Raw genomic sequence first — 25,501 nt, forward strand, 5'->3', positions numbered from 1 at the left:
CTCACCTTTCAAGATATTTAAGGATTTCCTTTAGCATAAACGAATACATTATGTGAATGAATTTATTATACCTTTATGCACAAAGCACGTAAGTACTTGTGTAAACTTATACTCTGGTTGATAGATGGGTAGTGTTGGATGAGAGCCCAAAAACAAGGCTCTTTGTTGTTATTCATTAGGATTATGACACAGTTTATGTATGTCTCATTTGGCCCTTTCCAATACAAATAAGGCCTGTGTATGTTTTCCGTATGTATTGCTAATGAAGAAATGAAGATACAGGGCTCTGACATGACTATGGAAGACAGCTACTCAACAGAACTAAGGTTCTGTGTCTTCAGAATGACATGGAAGTGACATACATGTTGAATTGACTTTTTAAAAATTTTTAAAACTTCAGAATGTGTGTCTTTTATTTTGCCTATAAAATAGACCTGTCTTTTAAAACATACTGCCATCTTGATGTATTTTATGCAAAGTTGATTTTACACAACTCAAAGGGAACAGTTACCTCTTCATTTTTTTTGTTGTTGTTGTTGTTGTTAAATAAAGGAGGGTCTCACTGTGTTACTCATGCTGGCCTCAAATTCCTGACCTGGATTCAAGGGATTTTCTTATCTCAGCCTTCTGAGTAGCTGGGACGACAGGCATGTGCCATCTTGTCTGGCTCCATCTTATGTCTATACATTCATTTCAATGGATAAGAATAAAGGTAGAGGTAGTGAAACGGCCTAAATACAGCAGTCGAAGAAACAAGTTGATAAACTGTTATAAGTGATCACATCTTTTTTCTTTTCTCCCTCTATAGGTAGGGCTTTGGAGTCCACCCCTTCTGACCATCCAGAAGCAAGGAAATCTCAAACAGATGGTGAGACAACGTTGTTTTTTCTGCCAAGAAAGAGTGAAAACTCTTGTTTGATCAGATGTATTATAGAAAGTATTTAGAAAAACTCATATTGGTTTAAATTTTTCATATTCAGTTGTTATTTTAACATGTGGTATACTTTCCTTTAGTTGTTACTATGTTAGTGAAAACATGTAAACTTTTTGTTTAAACATTTTACCATCTTTTTATCAACACAATTTGTCATGTGATGGAGGAGTCTTAGATTTATCTTTATGTATAATTCTTTGTCCCTTTTCCCATGCTCCAAAGAGTACATTTTAAAGATGAATGATAGAACTTAGGCTTCAGCTTGGTTTTCATTAAAATAAATAACAAAACATAGTTGTTCATTGTCAGGGATTGAATCTGTGATTTTGGCCTCCTCTGACACAGTCCTCTGACCACATGTGTTTATCAGATCCATGTTTATGTTTTCAAAACTTTTAAGTTCTTAACCTTTTCATTTGATGTGATGTAAATTTAAACACATTCTACTCCTGCTTGTTTTCCTTAATGTTATGTGAAATCCTGGCTTGTTTGCTAAGAAGCCACACACAGCCAGGTTTTCCAGTTGATTTAAGCAGCAGGAATACAAGTGAGGATCTGTAATCATATGTGAATGTTATTTACTGTAATGCAGCACAGTCAGATACGGCAGTTTGTAACTTTTGTTTTTGTAATTTGAGTAGACTTCACCTGTCTTGAGTTGGTTATTTCTGGCTAGAATTTGTGTTCATTTTTGCATTACTATAAAGATTTACCTAAGGCTGAGTCTTTTATAAGAAAAAGAGGTTTAATTGGCTCATAGATGTTCAGGTTGTACAAGCATGGCTTCAGCATTTGCTTCTGGTGAGGGCCTCCGCAAGCTTACCATCATGATGGAGGGCAAAGGGGAAGCAGGTGCTTCCACATTGCGAGAGGGTGGGGCGGGGGTAGGGGGAAGGTGCCACGCTCTTTGAAACTACCAGGATGAGAGTTTGCTTCTTACTCTGGGGATGGCACCAAGCCATTCGTAAGGAATCTACCGTCATTACCCAAACACCTCTCACTAGGCCCTATCTCCAAGATGAAGGGTCACATTTTAACATGAGATTTGGAGGGGGAAACATATCCAAACCAAATAAGAATTGTATTTCCCAGTTCCATTCAGAGCCACGGGCTTCTCACACCTAGAAAGCATGGAAGCAGGAAAAAGAAAAGCTATTCCATGTTAGTAGATGACCAGTAAGTGTGGCTGGACATGCTTAGAGGGAGTCTGGTGCATCTAGAGATAGGTGCCTGGCCAGGAAGTAGGTCTTAGAGCTGTCAGCTCTTAGATTCTGGTAATTAAGCTATGTGTAAATGCAAAATGGGAGAATACTAATGGATCGTGGCTCATATATGCAGCAGGTAAACTTTTTTATTAGCTAAATGTTTCATCTGGCCTAATTTTTTGCCCTTTTCTTTTGTACATGAGTCTTGTTTCATTCATATGTAACAAAAACGAAAAGTAAACTAGGTCAAAAAGTAAATCGAAGTTTTTAGGTTTTACTTTATGAGATTTATCATGCCAGATAGTTTAAATTATAAATTGTTGAAAATCATTTTTTGAAATGGAATTTTATCTCATTTCATATGGGAGTAGTCAGTAAGATGTTAACAACTACTTTTACTTTATATTATTTGTGTGAGAAGTGACCAGTTTATTTTTTCATTCTTAGTGCACGAAAAAAGACAAAGCAGCTATGCAAACCATGTAAGTACACACTAATAAAGGTGAGAGATTGACAGTTTGATGTACAAGTATCTCTGGATTCGTTTAAATTAGAATTGGGTTTATATTCCTTTATTTATTATTAATTGGGTTTAATTCCTTTAAATTTAAAGGAATCTCTTGATTTGTATCCAATTTATCCAGGAAAGTCTTGAGCTTAGTGTGCCCACCTTTTAAGGATTTCTGACATTTAAGTTAAATTTCAGTAGTCTTGTTGTGCTATCAAGATCTGCTTTAAATATTTAATCTTATCTTTCATGAAATAACAAAAATAGAAGAGCTAAGTTAATTGTCAGTATGGTCTGTTGATCCTCTGTCACAGCAGGTGAAAGCATATCTTCCTTGCTAGCCATGACCTTATTTTTCTCCCTCTGTTTCTTTCAATTGTAGCACGCTTTTTAATTCAGTCAGTAACATTGACACGATTGTGTCTATCCAAATATTATTCACGGCTAAATCATATGGTGTTTTCACTGTGTCTCTGCATTACATGTTCCTTCGTTTGTTCTCTGAAACAGTTTTGAAATTTGAGCACTTCTGCACTTCTTCTGGATCATCTCTTTTTTCCTAGCCTATGCTGGTTTATCCAGCAGTAAGTAGCCTCAGGGTGGTCTGTCACTTTGTTAAATAATTTTAATCATTATGATTAAATTATATTTTACATATAATTGACATTTCACATCCATTATTTTTTAGCATGAAGCTAATTTTCTGACTATATTCATTGGCCTGTTTTCTACCAGCTGTTTTCTCGCCCAAGTGCTGTAGCATTTATCACATGCCTTTCAAATATATTTCCCATCTGCTAAAACATATCTGTTCCTCTTTTTTTTTTTTTTGGTAGGGGGTGGGCAACTGTCTTTGGCCTTTTGTCATTCTAGTTCAATATAGAGCGGCTTTCCCTAGATAGGCTCGATGTCTGCTTTTCTGTGCTATCTCTTTAAAGTCTTTTTGGTCTCACATAACTGCCGGCTTGTGTGGGATCGCCTGAGTCCTAGATTCTGTGTTTTCTTCTGTCCTGTTATCCTTTCTAGTTGTACTTGAGCACGTTTTCCCGGACAGAGATGTTTAGAGATCTGGCCAGTCTTAAAATCCTTCCTTCTTGATACAGAGTCAACTTCTAGGTTGAATCTAAATGTTACGCTTCTGAAAATATTCTGCAATTGTGCTCTCATCACAGTGTTGTTCTTGAATCTGTTGCCGTCGCGTGATACATTGTTTCTAACTGTGTTTTATGTATCTGTTGAAGCTGTTTAGGAGCTTTCCTGTCTCTGAGATTCCAAAATTTCATAATAACATCTTGGTGGGGAATCTTTTCATTTTATTGAGGCTACTAAGTCTGCAGACTGTCTCTTTCGGAGAATGTTTTTATGTTCTCTGTTACTTTGTTGCGGGCAGTCTTGTTACTCAGACACTAGACTGCTTAGACGAGTATGTCTGCATTGGTTTTAAATATTTCCCCTTCTGTTTTTTTCAGTTTGTCTTTTTATTCTACTTCTGGGATATTCTGTCAGTTTATCCTCTACTAGGTCTATTGAATTTTTATAGTTTTTAGGGTGTTTTAAGATTTTTTTTAAGTTTTGCTCCTGATTTTGACTGGTCCCGTGAAATTTTTTTTTTGTTGTTATTTCAGTCTCTCTTGTTGGAGGCTTTTCTCCAATGTGTGGTGGTCCCTGGCTTACTTGATTTAAGTTGACTTGTGTTAACTGATGGCACCAGTGTGAGGTCTTGGAAGCCAAACTAGCTTTTCATTTGGGGGACCTCAGTGTATTATCTGGGGATCTTTTTATTCGAGATAGTTCAGTTTCTTGAGAAGGATCTCCCAGGTTTCTGCCTGGGAAGTAAAAGCGTGGCTACTTGCTTTCCAAAAGCAGAGTTAGGGAAGAAAGTTGGAGTTCCATTTTTGGTGTACAGTTTTGTTTCTATCTCAGGTTTAGGCCATGGTAGCCGTGAGGCAGAAATTCTCAGGTTTGGTGTATTCAGGGAACACACATCTAAGTTTCTTATCAGATGGGAGAACAGGTGGACTTGGGGCTCTAATCACAGATTTTCAACTGACCTTGATGGTTTTTGCCCTCCTTTTTATATTTCACCCTACTTTTCAAAGTGCTGTTTGCCTTGAAATTCACAGCCTGCCTTTAGCTCTGCAAGACAGACTGCTCACTTCTGTTCCAGTCACTTTGTTTTTCTGTTTTTCTTTTTTCTTATTTTTTTAAGACCTATATTTCAGTGTAAATCAAAGTTTAATTTCAATATCATTAATGATATTTACCAAGACAATTCTTGAGTGATGTATCTATAATAAGCATATTACAGTTTTCTTCTAAAGCCTTGTTTAATATTTTCATTCAAACTTTATACACTGTCATATTATCCCATTACTTGACAACATAGATGGAGCTGTTTTCATGAATGCTCACTGTGTTAGAAATATTTCAGTTAATTAAGATTTGTTTATTTTTAGCCTGGTCAGCATAGCAAGAGCTCATCTCCTCAAAAAGGTGAACTAAGAAATTAGCCAGGCATGGTGGCTTATGCCTTTCGTTTTACCTACTGGAAGTGGCTGAGGCAAAGGATTGCTTGAGCTCAGGAGTTTGAGGCTGCAGTTAACTATCATTGCACCACTGCCCTCCAGCCTGGGCAACAAAGTGAGACCCTATCTCAGAAAAAGGAAAAGAGTTACTAATTGTTTAAAAACATACCTGAAATTTGTTCTGCCAAAAAGCAGAGAAAAAAATATAACCGTTAGCTTTTATTTTATTTTTTTTATGTTTGCTGAGAAGAATGCTGTAGTTTGTTTATTTTTCACTTCTTTTTGGAGGAACAGGTGGTATTTGGTTACCTGAGTAAGCTCTTTAGTGATGATTTGTGAGATTTTGGTGCACCCATCACCTGAGCAGTATCCACTGAACCTGATTTGTAGCCTTTTATCCCCCACCCCTTTCCCAGAGTCTCCCCGAGTCTCCAAAGTCCACTGTATCATTCTTATGCCTTTGCATCATCATCGCTTAGCTCCCACATATGAATGAGAACATGCAATGTTTAGTTTTCCATTCCTGAGTGACTTCACTTAGAATAACAGTCTCCAGTTTCATCCAGGTTGCTGGGAATGGAATGCCATGAATGTATTCAATATTATGGCTGAGTGGTATTCCATCATAAATATATATATATATGTATGTATGTATATGTATATCACAGTTTCTTTATTCACTTGTTGATTGATGGGCATTTGGGCTGGTTCCATATTTTGTAATTGTAATTTGTCAATTGTAATTTGCTGGAGTTCCTTGTAGATTCTGGATAATAGCCCTTGGTCAGATGTATAGACTGGGAAGACTTTCTCCCACTCTGTGGGTTGTCTGTTTACTCTACTGATTGTTCCTTTCCCTGTGCAGAAGCTCTTTAGTTAAGTCTCACTTGTTCATTTTTGTTGCATTTGCTTTTGAATTCTTGGCGATGAAGTCTTTGCCTAAGCCAGGGTCAAGAAGGGTATTTCCAATGTTATCATCTAGAATTTCTGTGGTTTTAGGTCATAGATTTATGTCCTTGATCCAGCTCGAGTTGATTTTTGTGTAAGGTGAGAGTTGAGGATCCAGTTTCATTCTCCTGCATGTGGCTTGCCAGTGATCCCAGCACCATTGGTTGACTAAGGTTTACTTGTTTCACTTAATGTTTTAGTTGGCTTTGTTGAAGATCAGTTGGCTATAGGTATTTGGGTTAATTTCTGGGTTCTCTGTTCTGTTTCATTGGTGTATGTGCCTGCTTTTATACCAGTTCCATGCTGTTTTGGTGACTATGACGTTTAATAGTATAGTTTGAAATCAGGTTAGGTGATGCCTCGAGATTTGTTGTTTTTGCATAATTTTGTTTTGGCTATGTGGGGTCTTGTTTGGTCCCATATGAGTTTAGGATTGTTTTTTTTTTTTTTTCCTAGTTCTGTGAAGAAGGATGGTGGTATTTTGATGGGAATTTCATTGAATTTGTAGATTGCTTTTGGCAGTATGGTCATTTTCACAATATGCATTCTATCCATTCATGAGCATGGTATGTCTTTCCATTTGTTTGTGTCCGTGATTTCATTCAGCAACGTTTGTAATTCCCACCAGCATGTGAAAAAGATAATCCACCATGATGAAATGGGTTCTATACAAGGGATGCAAGCATGATTTAACATACACAGGTCAATAAATGTGATACGCCACATAAACAGAATTCAAAACAAAAATCACATGATTGTCTCAATAGATGCAGGAAAAGCATTTGACAAAATCTAGCCTCCTTTTATGATTAAAACTCTCAGCAAAATTGGCATACAAGGATCATAGCTCAATGTAATAAAAGCCATCTATGAGAAGTCCACAGCCAACATAATACTGAATGGGGAAAAGTTGAATGCATTCCCCTTGAGAACTGGAACAAGACAAGGATGCCCCACTCTCTCACCACTTCTGTTCACTGTAATACTGGAAGACCTAGACAGAGCAGTCACACAAGAGAAAGAAAGAAAGGGCATCCACATCAGTAAATAGGAATTCAAACTGTTGCTGTTTGTTGATGATATGATTGTATACCTAGAAAACCCTGACGACTCCTCCAAAAAGCTCCTGGAACTGATACATGAATTTAACAAAGTTTCAGGAGATGAAATTAACGTACACAAATCAGTAGCTCTGTTATACCCTAACAGCAACCACGCTGAGAATCAGACCAAGAACTCAGCCCCTTTTATAATAGCTGCAAAAGTAAAATAAAATACTTAGGAAAGGACCTAACCTAGGAGGTGAAAGACCTTGACAAGGAAAACAACCTTAGTATTTTTCATGGGTTAAAATCAGAGGGAGCGGGTACAGTGGAAGAAGTCAGTGGCTGGGCATCGGCATCCAATGGATACTGGACCTTTGATGGTAAGCCTTTGGTTTGACTCACTAAATTACAGGTGTCATCATTTTCTAGTTTTTGTTACTAAACTTCTATGTAACCCCTTCTATTTCTTGTTAAAGATCATAAAATTTCACACTCTGATTTATGCTGACTGAAGTTAGATGATTTGTTTCTTTTTGTGATTACCTTAAATAATACCTATAGACAGTAAACTGTTAGTAGTGTTTTTGGTGTAATTAAATGTAGTAAGACTGAATGAATTTGTCAGACACTTGTCGAAGTTTTTGATTTATTCAAAATTCTGTGCTCAGCAGCTAGAGATAGGAAGAGTAAGAACCTTCCCTTACTCTTATGGCGTGGCATACTTTCTCATGAGGGGAATACTCTGCCAGTATTTCCTTGCTCGGGTGATGGGTACACCAAAATCTCACAGATCATCACTGAAGAACTTGCTTTTGTAACCAAATGCCACCTGTTCCCTCTAAAACGTATGCGAATAAAAAATTTTAGTATCTTGTAATCAGTGGTGAGTTTGACTAATCAGTGTGCAAAGAAACCGTTTTTGGTGTGGCTGCTGTCAAAGAGATCGATCCAAGAGGGTAGATGGAGTCAAGTGTGCTGAAACCAGGAAAGAGAAAGGCAGTAGGCAGAGAGCAGGGGTATAGCAGGAAAATGCCTAGGTGCAGGTCACATGATTTATAGAATGAAATTAATCAAGTTTTGAAATGAATGGTAAGTTTTTTCTTACCATTTGAGTCTCATTTGAGTCATGTGATGGCAGTCTCATTTAAACATGAAGGAAAAGTTAAATTTTTAAGTTGTCATCTGTTTTCAGGGTGTGAGAGAATATTTAAGTGATACTTTTTTTATCCTCCACATAAGAAAACAGGACTAGAGGAACCTATGGCTTCCTCACTTGGTAGCCCAGCAGCCCTGGCACACAGAGCCTCTGAATCTGAAACACCTATTTTGTCACAATTATCACCTGAAATAATACATTTAGGACTAGTAACTCAGTAAATGCATTAGTTTTATATTCATTGCAATGAAATGCTCCTGTACCAGTATTATTTAATAGTTTACATTTTATTGTAGTAAGTAAATAGTAGAAATTCTCAGCTGCTGAAAACAGTGAAATCTTATTCATAAAATCCTTGTTAGGTTTGGTGACAGGTACCATATTAAGAGGAGCATTTTATAATCCATATCTCAAACATCATCTCTGGAAGTTAACAGCCTCCAACGGGTTTTCTGTAGAGTGCACACGATACCACACTCAGGCAGTTCATGGAGTGTAAGGAATATCTTAGTGCTTTGTCATTTGACATTTTAACTGAGAAAAAAATACACTTTGATAAGTTTACCATATACTTCCCTTCCTCTTCAGGTATCTACTGGGCATTTACCGCAATTATATAGTTCATGCTCCACCATATTCATTGATGACAGCACAGCCAGCTGCCCTCATCCTTCACTGACAGTAAACTCGTGAGTACAACTGTACTGCCAAGGGACAGACTCCTTTATTCTAAAATTATTTCAGCCATTTGGTTGTCCTCTTCAATCACTTTCAAGAAATTGGAGTCAACTATATATTGATATCCAGATTCTAAATATTAAGTATCAATTTCTCTTTTAATCTCAGACATCGTGGTGGAAGGAAAAATCAATTAGCAAGTAAGAAATTTCAGAAAAAGTGTAGCTATTTATTTGATGCCTTTATTAAACCTTAAGGCAATGTTGAGTGCAGTGAGAAGGATAGGTTCCCTTTATTGAATTTTTTTTGTGTGTGAAGAATTAGTTTGTTTAATAAGTTGCAGGCCTAAATCAACATGTACTACTTTGGACATTAGTCTTGGAGGAAGGAATAGCTTTTTCTCTTCTGGCACCACAGTGTATCTGCATTTGAATTTCTCCCATTGTGCATGAGCACCTCATGGGCCACAAAGATGCACTTTGAGAGCACCCTGAGATGAAGTTTATTTTAAAAGGAACAGCCACCAACACCAACACCACAGGGGCTGTCCGGTGTACATTATTATCTCCTTGGGTCATGAGTGTTGATTTTTAGAACAGAGTTTGGAAAGTGCTAATTTAGAATATTAATGTCTTTATTTTTAATTTTACTTTTAATTCTAGAAACATAACTACTTAGCGTATAAACAATTTTGTTTAGAATGCACTAGCCTTTTTAGCTAATTTGATTGTCAGTAACTTTTACTTTAATTAAAAATTGCAAGTTTACACTTGTAATAATGCCACTTTCCTCTCTCCCTTATAACAATAGTTGAGATGAAATTGTGTTTCAGCAAAAACTGGACTCAAACTCTGTCTCAGGTTCTGAGCTTTGGGACCTATTGAGTAATCACTAAATGTCTGTAGTCAGCCAAGTCTAGTCAGTCTTTTTATTTATTATTTATTTTTGAGACGGAGTTTTGCTCTTGTTGCCTAGGGTGGAGTGCAATGGCGCTACCTCAGCTCACTGCAATCTCCCATGTTCAAGCGTTTCTCCTGCCTCAGCCTCCTGAGTAGCTGAGATTACAGGCATGCACCACCATGCCTGGCTGATTTTGTATTATTATTATTTTTTTTAGTAGAGACAGAGTTTCTCCATGTTGGTCAGGCTCGTCTCGAACTCCCGACCTCAGGTGATCCACCCACCTCGGCCTTCCAAAGTCCTGGGATCACCACATCACGAGTCCCTGGTTTCTTTTGAATTCAAAAGATTTTGATGTGTTAGCATACCATTCAAAAGTAGCTTTTAAGGTTAATCTTGCTCAAAGAAATTTCATGCTTTTTTCCTCATTATTCTAATTTTTAGAAGTCTACTTTCAAAAGTAAAGTAAGTTTTAACTTGCCATCAGCAAGTTAAAATTTTTTTTTTAGAATATTTGCTATTGGTGAAATATAGGTTTATTGAGCAAATTAATAGGGCAGATTGGCTTCAAGAAAAGATTTTGGAAAATATCATGAGTTAGTAGTGCACTGTTATCAATGGGATAGATGGAACTCACTGGGATCACTTTTGCAAAGTTTTTCTTCAAAATACGTGTCTGCAAACACATGCATCTTCCCATCTCCACTTTCCCTCTGTCTCTAGGCACTGAGAAGCCTTTTAGGAAAATAGGGATCTATGTGAGGCATCTTCATGTAAAGAAAAAGTATGCCATAAGATTCTGATTTGCACCCCAACTCAATCATTCCAAATTTTCCTGTGCATTGAAATCACCTGGGAAACTTTTAACAACCCACGATGTCCAAAGTTATGTCCAATGCTAATTAAATCAAAACATCTCATGTTTCAAATGAGGCAATTGTTGAAGCTTCTCAGGTGATTTTAATGTGCAGCAAAATTTGAGAGCCACTGCCTAATTTGAGTTTAGGATGAGAAACTGCTCCTATTTGGTGGGACCTTGGGCAAGTCAGTTTTTTAAGATCTATTTCCCTGATCTGTGAAATGAGTGTTTGATTAAATGTCATGTATGGTCATTGGTCCTTTCCAGCATATACCTTCACATTCTGTGATTGTAAAATTATTTCAAGGCCGGGTGCGGTGTCTTATACCTGTAATCCCAGCACTTTGGGAGGCCAAGGTGGGTGGATCATGAAGTCAGGAGTTGGAGACCAGTCTGGCCAACATAGTGAAACCCTGTCTCTACTAAAAATACAAAAAATTAGCTGGGCGTGGTGACAAATGCCTGTAATTTCAGCTACTCAGGAGGCTGAGTCAGGAGAATCTCATGAACCCAGGAGTCAGAGGTTGCAGTGAGCTGAGATTCCGCCGTTGCACTCCAGCCTGGGTGAAGGTGCAAGACTCCGTCTCCAAAAATAAAAAATGATTTCAGAGATGAAAACTACTTGAAGTAGTTTTAAATGCTTAAATGCTAATGTTGCAGGCTTTTTGAAAAGTGCTAATATTATACAGACCTATGACTAAAATTGAGATTTGCCTTCCCTCAGTTATTTTGAGCCTCATTCTATATGCTGAGGGCAAATGGAAGCACATAACTTATCTAAGAGATGCTCTTGTTTTGTGATACACAGCAGCTGTGGGTAACTTAGAAATACAGTTACATATATCTGAAGAGTTGTATCTGTTCATAAATATTTCAGTTAAACTAACTGAAGGTACCTGCCACTGATATTACACACTACCTTGTTAGCACTGCTTATTTTAGGATTGCTGTACCTATCACTGATGTCATGTGAGCTTATGTTCACTAATCTATTTTCTAATAATTTTGTAACAGAGATTTCAAACAACTTTTATTTGTTAGAAAGCACTTTCATTATGTGAAACATTTTTAGGGAAATCATAATAAAGAAATGGGTGGGTAGGAGATAGTGAACTGAACTAAACTAAAATGCAGGGCCTAACATCTTAAAAAAAAAAAACCACTACTGTGTGGCTGAAATTTAAGCATATGTACACAGAGATATAAATTGCATGAGGCTGGGTGTGGCGGCTCACGCCTGTAATCCCAGCAATTTGGGAAGCTGAGGCAGGGTGATCAGTTGAGGCCAGGAGTTTGAGACCAACCTGACCATCATGGTGAAACCCTGTCCCTACTAAAAATATAAAAATTATCCGGGCATAGTGGTGGAAACCTGTAGTCTCAGCTACTTGGGAGGCTGAGGCATGAGAATTGCTTGAACCCTGGAGGTGGAGGTTGTGGTGAGCCAAGATCAGTCTGGGCAACAGAGTGAGACTCTGGGTCAAAAAATAAATACATACATAAAATAAATTGCACGCGATGAAAGGTTTTGTGGGTAGAAGAGCATATAAGGGAAATATGTTATTATTTATGTATTATAATAATCAATAGAAACACGTCTGCATTTTGGTTCTCACGTTTTTGCTGAAAGCCAAGAAATGAAAACAAGAAAGTGCCCTTATGGTACTGTTCTGAACCAGAAGATTTTAATTTCAGGGCCACTAGGAGAGTTTCCTCTGCACCCTTTTAAAAATATGTCTTCAGGCCTAACCAGTGATAACATCTATTTTGATGAATGTTTTTCCTTCCACAGTGTGGCCTTGCAGATATATTATCATATCAAGCAAAGGTGAGCTTTTTAAAAACCTGTCTTGTTATTCTAGCTAATTACTTTGCAAGCTGTCAAGCTCAGTGTTAGGTCACAGGTCTAGACATCATAAGCTGTATTGTGCCGACTAAAATATCGAGGCAAATTATTTGTGTTTTCTTTGGACCTTAAGACTCTCTTAAATCTTAAATGATTGGGAATCTCAAAGAGTATGTGTTTATATTGATTATATTGATATTTACTGTTGTAGAACTATAAAATTGAGATTTGTTTTCCAAATCTATTTTTAGCTGAGATTTCACAGCCTTACCACTGTTGATATTATGAGCTAAATAATGCTTCGTCCTGTGCTTTGCAGAAAGCTTAGCAGCATTGATGGCCTGTACCAACTAGATGTCAGTAGTAACCCATGACCCAAGTTTTGCCAACAGAAAGTATTCTTTGAGAACAATATTGTTAACATAAATTTTTTAATGAAAAAATAACTTTTTTCTCATGTATCAGGAAACTGGAAATTAAAAAAAAGAAAAAGTAACTTTTTTCAGTGGAAAGTTGAGTAAAAAGTGTGTCAGGTATTTCTATTGTTGAAAATCTCTAATGTGGAGCTTAGTAGAACAAAGCTGGGTTTTCTAGCTCTTTCTTTGCCATTTGCTTTAAAGAATTTATTTTAAGATGGCTAGGCATGGTGGCACATGCCTATAATCCCAGCACTTTTGGAGGCCGAGGCAGGCGGATCAGTTGAGGACGGGAGGTTGAGACCAGCTTGATCACCATGAGAAAACACATCTCTACTAAAAATACAAAAACATAGGTGGGCGTGGTGGTGCATTCCTATAGTCCCAACTGCTACGGAGGCTGAGGCAAGAGAATCGCTTGAACCCAGGAGGCAGAGGTTGCAGTGAGCAGAGAGATCGTGCCATTGCACACCAGCCTGGGTGACAGAGTGAGACTCTGTCTCAACTTAAAAAAAATAAATAAATAACGAGGCAATAACATGACCTAACATGCAAATGTGTAGTTGGTAAAAGGTGTATTTTTAAAGCTCTGAGACAGTTGTGGGTATTCATTAATGCTAAGTCAAAACTCCACAAGTGCTACTTTCTTAAATTAGTTACAGTGGCATTTTACGTATTACTAAATTTATTCCATCAGTACTCACTCCTCTTTCTTGCACGGTAAATTGTTCTTTTCACCCATACTTGCATTTATAATCTTAGGCGTTAGTTATTTGGAATATGTTGGTTTGTGTTTTATTTTGTCAAAAATTACTTTTAGTTTAACCACCAGTCTTATTTTAAAATATCTTTAAATATTGAAAAGCTGTCAAGCTATAGTAGAAAGAACGAATTTTTCAGAGTCCTCAGGAAAGCTTAAATTTTATCATTGGGAACAAATACTTATTTTCCTTGAAGTGACAACCTCATGTCATTTATTTTTGAGAATGATAGTTGCCCTTTTTTTTTTTTTAGACCAAGTCTCTCTCTGTCACTTGGCTGCATGCACTGGCATGATCTCAGCTCAGGCAGTCCTCTCACCTCAGGCCCCTGTGTAGCTGGAACCACAGCCATGTGGCACCACGCCTGGCTAATTTTTGTGTATTTTTGGTAGAGACAGAGTTTTGCCATGTTGCCCAGACTGGTCTTGAACTCCTGAAGGAGCTCAAGGGATCTGCCTGCCTTAGCCTCCCAAAGTGCTGTGATTTTACAGGCGTGAGCTGCTGCACTGACCCAGTTGTACTTTTAAATAAAAATGATGTCCTGTGAAAAAAGTGATTGTTCAGCTCACAATTAAATCATGAATTCTTTTTTTTTTTTAACACAATGGTACTACAGTCAGCAGAAGCACTTCTTGTTAACTTTCCACTGATTCAGAATATTAAAGCTACATGTCAAGATTTAGTAACACCATTTTTTACTGCTTCATCAAAGACATTCTTAAGTACTTCAGCCTATCTTTTTAAATTGTAATGGACAATAAAGCATAGAATGTAATTGGTACCACTGCCTTGATTTAGGCTGAGAAACCAGCAGTTTTACCCACTTTTGCTTCTATACAGTCATGGCAAGTGTCTATGAAAAAGCAGGCAGTGTCTTTGTATTACTTTCATAATTAAAAAAATGTTATTATCAGCTTTCTCAGGTTGAATTAGTATGATTATCAGAACAGTGTTGGGTGGGCACGGTGGGTCAGGCCTGTAATCCTTAGGAGGTCAGGCAGGCGGATCACCTGAGGTCAGGAGTTCAAGACCAGCCTGGTTAACATGGTGAAAGCCCATTTCTACTAAAAATACAGAAATTAGCTGGGCATGGTGGTGGGTGCCTGTAATCCCAGCTACTTGGGAGGCTGAGGCAGGAGAATCTCTTGAACCTGGGAGGTGGATGTTTCAGTGAGCCAAGATTGCACCATTGCACTCCCGCCTGGGCAACAAGAGTGAAACCCTGTCTCAAAAAAAAAAAAAAACAAGGAAAGGAAAGAAAAAAGAAAGGAAAACAAAGAAGGGAAGGGAGGGGAAGGAAGGGGAAGGGAAGGGAAAGGGAAAGGGAAAGGGAGGTGACCTCTTAGGCCTTTTAGAAAAGGGTCTTGGGGATCCCCAGAGGTCCACAGAGCACATTTGGAGAACCACTGGTTTTATTACACAAGCACAATGCATTAGTTTTATGAAGTTTAAAGTTTGTCAAAGACTGACCTCTTTTAAAATAAGGCAGATGAGTTTTTAATTCAAACAACAGAAAATAAATACATCACGAGACTATGCTACAGAGAACTAAAGAGAAAGAGAGTTAGAAAATCTGAATCACTTTTTGATTTATTAAAGTTCTAAAGACTTTATTGCCCACCACCACTGCTTCGTAAAATGTTCTTGTGTTTCAGTGTGTGGTTAGAAGAGTGAAAATATGTTTGGTTTGTTGTCATTGCCTGTTAAGGGTCAATACTTACAGGCAGTTCTGACTGGTTATCATAAAAAAGAATTCATAGCACAGGACATGTTGTGCTGAGGAAGAAGTCAGGAAACCCTCTGCAGGTCAGGATCCAGGTGAAGAATTTGTAAAAACTGTTTGCTTTGCTGAAATAAGCCCCAGAGCACATAGGAGGCATTATTTCACTAAACAGTTTACTAAGATATTGAACAGTTTTTGAAGTAATGCACATTCTTATTTTATAGAGATGCTGATAGAACTTTGAGCATCTTTGATGAACGGTTACACCCATTTACAGTAAGTGGCACTTTTACTGAAGTTGTATTTGCATCATAGACTGGCATTTGTTTCATGCTGAACTCGAAGTCATCTTTCTTTAAATCCTCTTCCCCGTTTTGTATTGCATTTAGTCATCTTAAGTGCTGTAAAAAGAATAGGCTGGAATAAGAACTGATGTGTAGCTCTCTTCAGTACATGAGCTAGTATGAGTAAATATAATATCCAAATAATGGAAAATGTATCTTTTAAAAAGGCAATTAAAGGACAATCACATATACTCATATTGCAATAAGCAATATGTAAGTACTTTTCACACAGAAGCTATGAAACTAGTTAAAAATAATTTCAGTTTAAATCAACTTACATGGTGTAAAAATTTTTAAATGTGCTTCCTCAGGTACGTAATAGCCACATGTGGCTAGTAATTATTGTATTTAACAGCGTAGGTTTAGAGCCTCATGGTTAGAGGAAACTGTTTTCTCAGTTTATTGCTGAGAAGAATGACATATGGTCAGTAAGACATTAAAGCCTAAAAGTAACTTACATTTGGATGGAATTATGTGGGGGAAAGAGTAAAAAAGAACCATAATTTTCTGAGGCTAAGCTCATATTATCTTTAAGTGAATGCTGATGAGTATTAAATCATTATGGTGTTTTAAGATTCCACTGTTCATATTGTAAAATCTAAAAGACATCTCACTAATCAAAATTATTGTGATACGATGGGCACAAATGTGAACACTGCTGTTTTAAGAGCACTTTAGGTTTTTTCTTCACTGGATACTTATGTTGCATTTTTTTCTTCTTTCAGCAAGAACGGCTTCCGGAGGTCTACTTTCAGTATGATCCTCAACGCAGATTGATTTTCAGATTTCTTCGTTCTCTATTTAAAGTCAAAAGGCTAACAGCTGACTTGGCAATCAGAAGTTTGGTGAGCTATTTTCTGTTTATAAAGCATCTTTAGAAATTGGTCTTGTAGAGCAGACTGGCCAACATGGTTAAACCCTGTCTCTACTAAAAATACAAAAATTAGCCAGGCTTGCTGACATGCCCCTGTAGTCCCAGGTACTCAGGAGGCTCGGGCAGGAGAATTGCTTCAACACAGGAGGCAGAGTTTGCCTTGACCAGAGATCAAGCCACTGTATTCCAGCCTGGGTGACAGAGAGAGACTCCATCTCCAAAAAAAAAAAAGAAAGGAAACAAAAGAAATTGATCTTGTAAACAGGGTGGCACGGTCCTGTTTTTAAATAAAGGTAGGTTTCTGAAATTATCTCAGAACTTTAAGAGAAACTTATGAAAGCAAATATACTATTGGCGTTGAGTCATCATCATGGCTTAAAATGTTGCCATTGCTTTTCTCATCACAGAACAATTGCTATGAAAGGCAGCAGGAAGGATTTCTGATTTCTCCTCCCACACTTGAGTGCACACATGCACACAGTACGCACACATCCAAGGCATGTGGAGGGCTTAGAATGCGGAGTAGTAGCAAAACCATCTGGTTGATGGGCAGGAATAGATGCCTACATCTAAACTGAGTCCCATGCTGTATCCCCAGGCGGTTCTGATGCATGTCGTGATTGAGAGCTGCTGCCTTCAATTCATTGTTCCTTGGATGTGCCTAATCTACCCCTGCTGGGCAGAGTAGGTAGCAGAAATATTTGATGTATGATTGTGATATGGTCCCTTGCTTGGCCTGGTCAAGCAAAGCCTTTGTAGAACATAAGAATAACAGGCACTTACTTTATGGTCAAAAGCAGGAGTATTCTGGTTTTTCACAAGAGTTCTTATCACAACACTCCAACCCAGCTAAGTCACAGGCCGGTCCTCTGTTTTGCAGGTGTACGTCGAAAGACTTGTAAGTTATGCTGGTATCAACATTTGTCCAACCAACTGGAAGAGGATAGTCTTCGGAGCCACTCTTCTTGCCATGAGGGTTGGGCACAATGTGGCTGTGTGCCATGAGCACTACTGCAAGCTGTTTGAGAGCATTACGGTTGAAGATATGTGAGTTTGTATGGTTTTTGTGAACGTTGTAACCATTTTTGAGTACTTTATTTGCTCCCATAAACTTAAACACTTTCAGAAATATTTGTAAAGGTTACATTGTGCAGATACTAAGAATGGACATGAATACCACATACTCTTTCTCCCCAGCTTTAGAACAACCATTCATATTTTTCACTGTTCATTGGTAGGTCTTGGTAAATTGCTGTTGTAAATAATCTCATAAATGGAAAAGTATTTTTCTGGTGAATGTTTTTGGCAAATATCTTACCAGTGTGCTGCCAGAACATAATAGTACAGTAAAAATCCTTACGGCTTTTTACAAGCTGTCTGCAAGTTCCAGTCTCTTTGTAAGGACCACATGTCTGGCCTTTGAAATAATTGTTTGGCCATTGACAGGTCTGGGGCCTGTGGACTGGGGAAAATGTGTAGCTTCACCCTGAGTCATACATTGTGTACTTGCTTTTGCTGGTGTTCTCCCTGCTTTTATCTGAAGATCTGTTTTATAGAAACCTTGAGATACAGAATAGCCACAGATCCCTGTGCCCCTGTCCCCTCCCTCTTCAGAGTGTTGCATCATTGGGCTGATGAGTTAGAAGTTCCAGTGTTCCCTCAGGCAGTCTGAGAAACGTTGCTGGAGCATCACCCAATGCTCGCCACATTCAGGAGGTTCCTGGGGTACTCATGCAACCACAGCAGCACTTGGGAGGGCTCTCAGTCTCACTCCAGGCCCATGACAAGTACTTTCATGAAATGAGTTTAGTTTAGCCAAGATGTCTCTCTCTACCATTCGAAATGTAAAGAGTATTTCTGTCCCATAATAGCGACAGGTAATAAATGGCATCCATCATTTCTGTCATCTGATCACTATTGTGGTGCCTTGGGAGTGAGCATGGAGTCTGAGTTGTGCAATGGAACCCTCAGGAATGAGCCCCAAGTTCAGCTGTAGGAGTGCAGAGGAGGCTGTCACCTCTCTCCTCATCCCAAACTTGTGCTAGATGCAGAATGGACCGCAAGCAGCTGTGCCCTGTTTGGACATGTGCATAGGAATCCACGTGCATAGGCTGTATTTGTTTCAAAACAGAATTTGGAGCGATTGTAGTAGCTCAGTGTGATATTTTTAAATAGAGAAAAATTTTACTAACTGACAACAGCAACAACACCACAAACCTGCCTATTAAATTCATATAGTAATCTTTAAAGAGTATCTACAAAACTGTAACCAAAATGTTAGTACAAAGACGCTTTCCAATGAAGAATCACTGAGAAACAAAATAGAAGTAGTATAACATTTACTTATGTACATTTTTGAAGATTATACAAGAATCATTTTGCATCAGGCTTTCCAATTTACAAACATTGATAGGATTTCCCTCTAGGGGAAGTTTTCACATAAATGTTGAAGAAGTTCTTAAAACTGAAAACGTCTCTGTATTTGGTATTTGACTAGGGTTCCAGTCCTATATGCTTTCTTATATTTATAAGGTGTATCTGCAGTGTGTGTTATCATGAGTCTTGGGCAAATATCACGTAAATGAAGGCATTTCTACGTGCTATACATTCATAGGTTTTATTTCAGAAATGAGTTCTTATCTTCATGTGGAACTGTAACAGCTGAAGACCTTACCACATGTTTGTATTTATAAGGGTTTTACTCCATTGAGTCCTTTCATGTTTTCAAAGAAATGAAAAAACTGAAGGCTATGTTTCTTAAGATTACGTTGTTTTTCTCCATGTTACATTTGAATATGCCTTTGAAAGCACGTGGGAAAATCAAGTTTATTAACATGTTTTTTACATTCAAGTTTCTTTTCCAGTATAAGTTATTTCTAAGTTTTCAAGGAATGCTGGGAAAGTTGCACGCTTTCTTGTATTTCTTTGATCAATAGGGTTCTGTCCAGTGTCAGTTCTTTCATGCATTCGAATAAACTAGAGCATGGGATGGCTTTACCACAGTTCTTACGTGAGAATAATGTTTTTGAAGATGGCCCAGTGAACTGACATTGTCTTGTGTTGGTTTTGTTGTTCCTCCTTCCCCAGGAATGAGTTGGAAAGGCGCTTTGTGGAGCTAATTGATCGTAATATCAGCGTTCCTGGCAGCATTCGTGGCAGATACTACTTCGATCTTCGTGACTTGGCACACAAGCGTGGCCTGCGTTTGCCAGTTTACCTTCTTGAGAGAGAAAGAGCATGGAAGCTGGGGGTAAGGCTACGAAGTTACTAAGTGGGTTTTCAGTCAAACACCAATGCCAGCATCTGTGACTAGGTCATATTAAGTAGTGATTAGAAAAACGGAAAGCTTCAAAAATAACATACTGAAGAGCTTATTAACCTTTTGGCATTCTATTTCCTGTATCTTTTATAGTTTTTACAAGGATCCACGTTATTTGAAAATTAAAGACACTATCTCTTTTGTGACCATAATTCAGAATTTTTTTTTTTTTTTTTTTTTTGAGACGGAGTTTCGCTCTTGTTACCCAGGCTGAAGTGCAATGGCATGAACCCCGGCTCACCACAACCTCCGCCTCCTGGGTTCAGGCAATTCTCCTGCCTCAGCCTCCTGAGTAGCTGGGATTACAGGCACGCACCACCATGCCCAGCTAATTTTTTTGTATTTTTAGTAGAGACGGGGTTTCACCATGTTGACCAGGATGGTCTTGATCTCTTGACCTCGTGATCCACCCGCCTCGGCCTCCCAAAGTGCTGGGATTACAGGCGTGAGCCACCGCACCCGGCCAATTCAGAATGTTTTAATAAAATTTACTTCTTTCTTAATGAATTTGAACCTTTACCCTTGCAAATAATCATACATAAATGATTTCTTGCCATAATGCACTCACCACTCTTGAATACTTTTTACTGCACAGTTTGCAAATTTCTGTCATTTTCTACTTTGTATACCACAGTACAGTCAGTCCCGTGGGTTTGGTAGACCAAAGCATTAGTGCCTAAGCCGAGACCTGCACTTAGACTGTATGAGGTGTATGTAGCTCAAGTACTGGATGCAGGAAGTACATGGGATTTTCCTGGAAATGATAACTTTTATGGGACAAAGTAGTATTTGTGGTTTGTGACTTTTGGTAAGTACGCAGCAAAATTACTCACAGCTGAAAAGGATGAACCTTTAAAATAGGCATGTTCTGTGGCACCTTGAAGGTATTTTAAAATAATACATTTTTCTACCATAATTAGTGCAAGTCAAGTAGTGCCTTTTGATGCTTTAGTCGTTAGACTTCGTTGACGTTCCAATACAATCCGGCCCGTGCCTGCCTCATTAAAATTTGCTTTGAGTATATAGTAACTACTGCAGATTGGGTAGAATTTGAATAGATTGATAAACTAACTTCTTGCAAAAGTGTGCGTTCGTTATGTTTAAGGAACAAGTGCACAGGTAACAGATACTGTTCTTAAAAGCCGGTTACAATGCTGTGACATTTTTGAGAGCCCAATTTTTAAGTAACTTAATAAAGCAAGCTCCCCTTTGCTCCAGCAATCTAATTCCAGCCCTGAAAGGAGGTGACCTAAGTCAGCTGCCGGAAGTTGGCCGTGTAAACCTCAGCCAAAGTAGCTGTAGCTGAACTATCTAAAGGAGTCTGCATGTGTGGCTTCTCATCAGTGGTGATTGTTAAAAGGTTGGAACCCTTTTTAAAATTGTACCTCTTTTCTATTTGACATTCTTAGGCTTTTTCAAGGCTAGAACAAGACAACTTCTTCTATACTGCTAACAAAATTAGGTCTTTCAGTGCTGATGACTTAATTGGTCTTCAGCGCGCTAAGGCCATCCTCTGCTGAATGAAGAAATGAGGGGTAGTGTAACATCTGAACCCCTCATCAAAAAAGACAGGAAGATATCACCTCTCCTGCCAAAGAACTGGAAAACTTAATATTTTCAAAAGAAGAAACACATCAATTCAAGTGAACTCAAGGACAACTAAGATTATGCTTCCTAGTAAAGAATGGGACCTTGTCAGGGCAACAACACACTCTTACACTCTTCGGTCCCTTTTAATGTAAACCGTGTTTTAGAAACCACTCCAAAGTGAAGGCTCCTTCTGCCCCCAAAAGAAAAGAAAAAGCAATGGGCCTTCATGTCGGTACCAACTGTATGTATAGTATGTACATTTTGGGGCTTTGTATCTACAGAATAGATACAATGTAGATGAGAGATTTAGTGACGATATGAGTTTGGTCAGGTGCATTTGTCACCGAGCCAAATGAGGCTCATCCTAAGTCAGTAGTTCAAATGCAGGCGTTCAGTAGTCTTTATGATGTTCGTATGTGTGTAGTACCTGTCCCATGCAGTGGAGGCACTGTCCTGTTAAATCCAGAACTTCCATATCTGAGCCAGTGCTATTTTATTTGTAGACAATTAACTTGAACCTTTACATTATTACCGGTAGGTGATTATAAATCTGCTTTACCCTTTATCTGAAAAGCTAAATCTTTGTGGCCTTAAGATTTTCTTTCTCTAACCCCAGTTTCCATTTCTTGGAGACACACTGCTGGCAGCCAAATTGAATGCTTATATTTAGGGGAAAGACAGAAATAATTCCGACCATCTGGTTTTTTTCAGTATTGGAAAGGGAGAAAAACTCCCCAAAGACAATGAAAATTGATTCCCTAGCAAGATTGTGCGAGGCCCTGCAAAGTAAAATGCCCTGAGGCACACCCGGGGGCACAGTGCAGCGTCTCTCAAGAAGGTGGTTATTGAGTACTTCGGTGAGCAGAATAGGGGTGAGAGGATCCCCACAATAGGATGTCCTGACTTACACTGGAGTCAGGCGTGTTATTCCAGCCAGGAGTGTCACTCTTGGCTGTGTCACCTTGAAAAGATTTATTTTCTTATTTCAACTTGCATTTTTATTAAGTATACAATGAATTTTATTGATAAAGCTTGGAAGATGGGAAAATATTATCAAAAAAACATAAATTGGGAGGCCGAGGTGGGTGGATCACGAGGTCAAGAGATCGAAACCATCCTGGTCAACATGGTGAAACCCCGTCTCTACTGAAAATATAAAAATTAGCTGGGCACGGTGGCGCCTGCCTGTAATCCCAGCTACTCAGGAGGCGGAGGCTGAGGCAGGAGAATTGCGTGAACCCAGGAGGCGGAGGTTGCAGTGAGCCAAGATCGCGCCATTGCACTCCAGCCTGGGTAACAAGAGCGAAACTCCTTCTCAAAAAAAAAAAGAAAGAAAAAGTGAATTGGTCTTTTTTTTTTTTTTTTTTTTTGAGACGGAGTTTCTCTCTTGTTACCCAGGCTGGAGTGCAATGGCGCCATCTCCACTCACCGCAACCTCCGCCTCCTGGGTTCAGGCAGTTCTCCTGCCTCAGCCTCCTGAGTAGCTGGGATTACAGGCACGCGCCACCGTGCCCAGCTAATTTTTTGTATTTTTAGTAGAGACGGGGTTTCACCATGTTGATCAGGATGGTCTCGACAGGAGATCGAGATCATCCTGGCTAATACAGTGAAACCCCACCTCTACTAAATATACCAAAAAAAAAAAAATTCTTAGTTTTATTTGTTCTTCTCCTAAAAATGTGTAATAAGTACCTGAGGTCGATATTTTTTGTGAATGATTTCAAGCAGAATCTCAGGGCTTAGTTTCAGGAATATTACTGGGTGAAATTTTTCTTTGTAGCTACAGAGAAATAAATTCATTTCCACAAGAAATTGTGGTAGACAAATTAGTGATTTATGAAAAGAAAATTAGTTCCTCTTTTCTGTATGGTGGAGTATTTGTGATAGTGGAAAAATCTATTCTGTATCCTGTTATCTGCATGTCTTAGTTTAATGTTAAATTCTATGAGATAAAACTCAACATTCCTGGAAGTGTTAATATATGATTCCTTAATAAATTATTTGTCATTATGGAAATAATAGCTAAATGACCTGTTTATTGTCTGATGGATATTTTGGTTTCTCTTGAAGTATAAAATTTAAGTACCTTACATTTTCCTTTACTCCTGTAAACATAAGCAGTGAGTTTGATCAATTTTGCTGGAACTCCACCACCTCCTGGGTTCAAGTGATTCTCCTGCCTCACCCTTCCGAGTAGCTGGGATTCCAGGCGTGTGCCACCATGCCCAGCTAATTTTGTATTTTTAGTAGAGATGAGGTTTCTCCATGTTGGTCAACTGGTCTTGAACTTCTGACCTCAGGTGATCCGCCGGCCTCAGCCTCCCAAATTGCTGAGATTACAGGTGTGAGCCACTGTGCCCTGCCACACACTGAGGTTTTCTTTTGTTTTGTTTTTTTTTTAACTTAAAACCAAATGAATAACCTTGACTGGAAATCAGAGACCTGAGCCTGTAGACTGCAGCCTAAGGCTAAACTTGACTTGTCAAAGGAGTTCATGAATAGCACAGTCATTTATTCCTGGGGAGCCTCCCCTGCAGGTGTCCCAGCATGCTCACAGTTGCCATAGAAGGACCTTTATACTGAGGGGAGCTATAGAGCCCTGGAAAGCTGGGAGTGAACAGGCAGACATGGTGAGAGTTGAGATGGGAGGCAGGTGGTGATGTCCTCTGTGAGGGTGTAATTCTCATTGTCCTGAGGCTGTTTCTAGATACTACCAAATAAATTCAGATGTGGATAAGAAGAGACTTTATTGTAAAGGAGTATTGCAATGGGGAAAGCACCAAGCATCAGATCTGCAAGCATCTCAAAAGAGGCAGAAAAGGGCTGTGTTTCATATGGAGGAGCAAACAAGATTAGAAGGAAGGTGGGAGGAAGAGAGGAGAATGGAGAATGGCAAAATCAGATTCAAGCTTAGGGAATGTTTCACCCTAAAGTCAGCCTGTTCTTAGGAGGGGCATAAAGGGGGTGTTGTATGTTGGATCAGACTGAAGGCAGAGCAGATTCTGGGAGCTGGGGAAAGGAGAGAAATTTGAGCAAAGTGTATTTAACAAGTATTTTGTTCTGAACACTGAAGACAAGATGATTAATTTATAAGGGAGAATTTAGAGAGTTTGTGGATTTGTGATATCTAAAAGAGGAAGCATCATCTAAGTCATTATGAAAAGGGTGTTTATTTGCAGTAAGCTGTTCTTACAGAAACAAAAGATGGAGAGTTCTTAACCATGGCTGTTTACCAAGATTGACTAACCACCCCATCTTTTCCCCCACTTTACTTTGTCCTATACATTTTTTTTCTATTTGGTTTTCCTGAGTTGTATCCTATATAAAACCTGGTAATCATAGGTAAAGTTTCTCTGCTCAGTTCTGTGAGAAGTTTTATCGAATTATTAAACTTGAGCAAGAGGGTTATGGAAGCCCATGATTTATGGACAGAAGTATAGATGGAGTTGCTGGAACACGGGAGGCAAAGGTTGCAGTGAGCCGAGATTGGACCAATGCACTCCAGGGTGACAGAGTGAGACTGCATCTCAGAAATAAATGTATTAAATAAAATCTTTGAAATATGTTAAATAAAATCTTGTTTTAACCAATTACTGTTTTTATTCATATAATTTTGTTAATATAAAAGACCCACCTCTAGAAAGAGTATTATGATTTTCTTCTTACTCATACCCAATTAAATTATACCACCCTGTTTTCTAAACAAAACAAAACAAAAAACAAAGTTCCTATTAACTAATCTTATTACAACTTTCGTAGATGATTCACAACATGCTTAGACTTTCTGTTTTGCCTAAATATTTCTCTTTCTTGAACAACCCAGTCATTTTACTTAAGGACAAAAAATTTACCTCATAAAATTTCTTCTT

The 25,501-nt window shown here is 38.4% G+C and overlaps 1 pseudogene; it reads left to right on the forward strand.

Moving 5' to 3' along the window:
- LOC135278061 (WASH complex subunit 2A-like) overlaps positions 1-2,615 on the forward strand; it is a 54,846-nt pseudogene extending 52,231 nt beyond the window's left edge.
- Positions 2,616-25,501: the final 22,886 nt, after the last annotated feature.

This window comes from Aotus nancymaae, unplaced genomic scaffold, assembly GCF_030222135.1.
Source record: "Aotus nancymaae isolate 86718 unplaced genomic scaffold, 86718_ANA_hifiasm-v0.15.2.pri h1tg000036l, whole genome shotgun sequence".
Lineage (NCBI taxonomy): Eukaryota > Metazoa > Chordata > Mammalia > Primates > Aotidae > Aotus > Aotus nancymaae.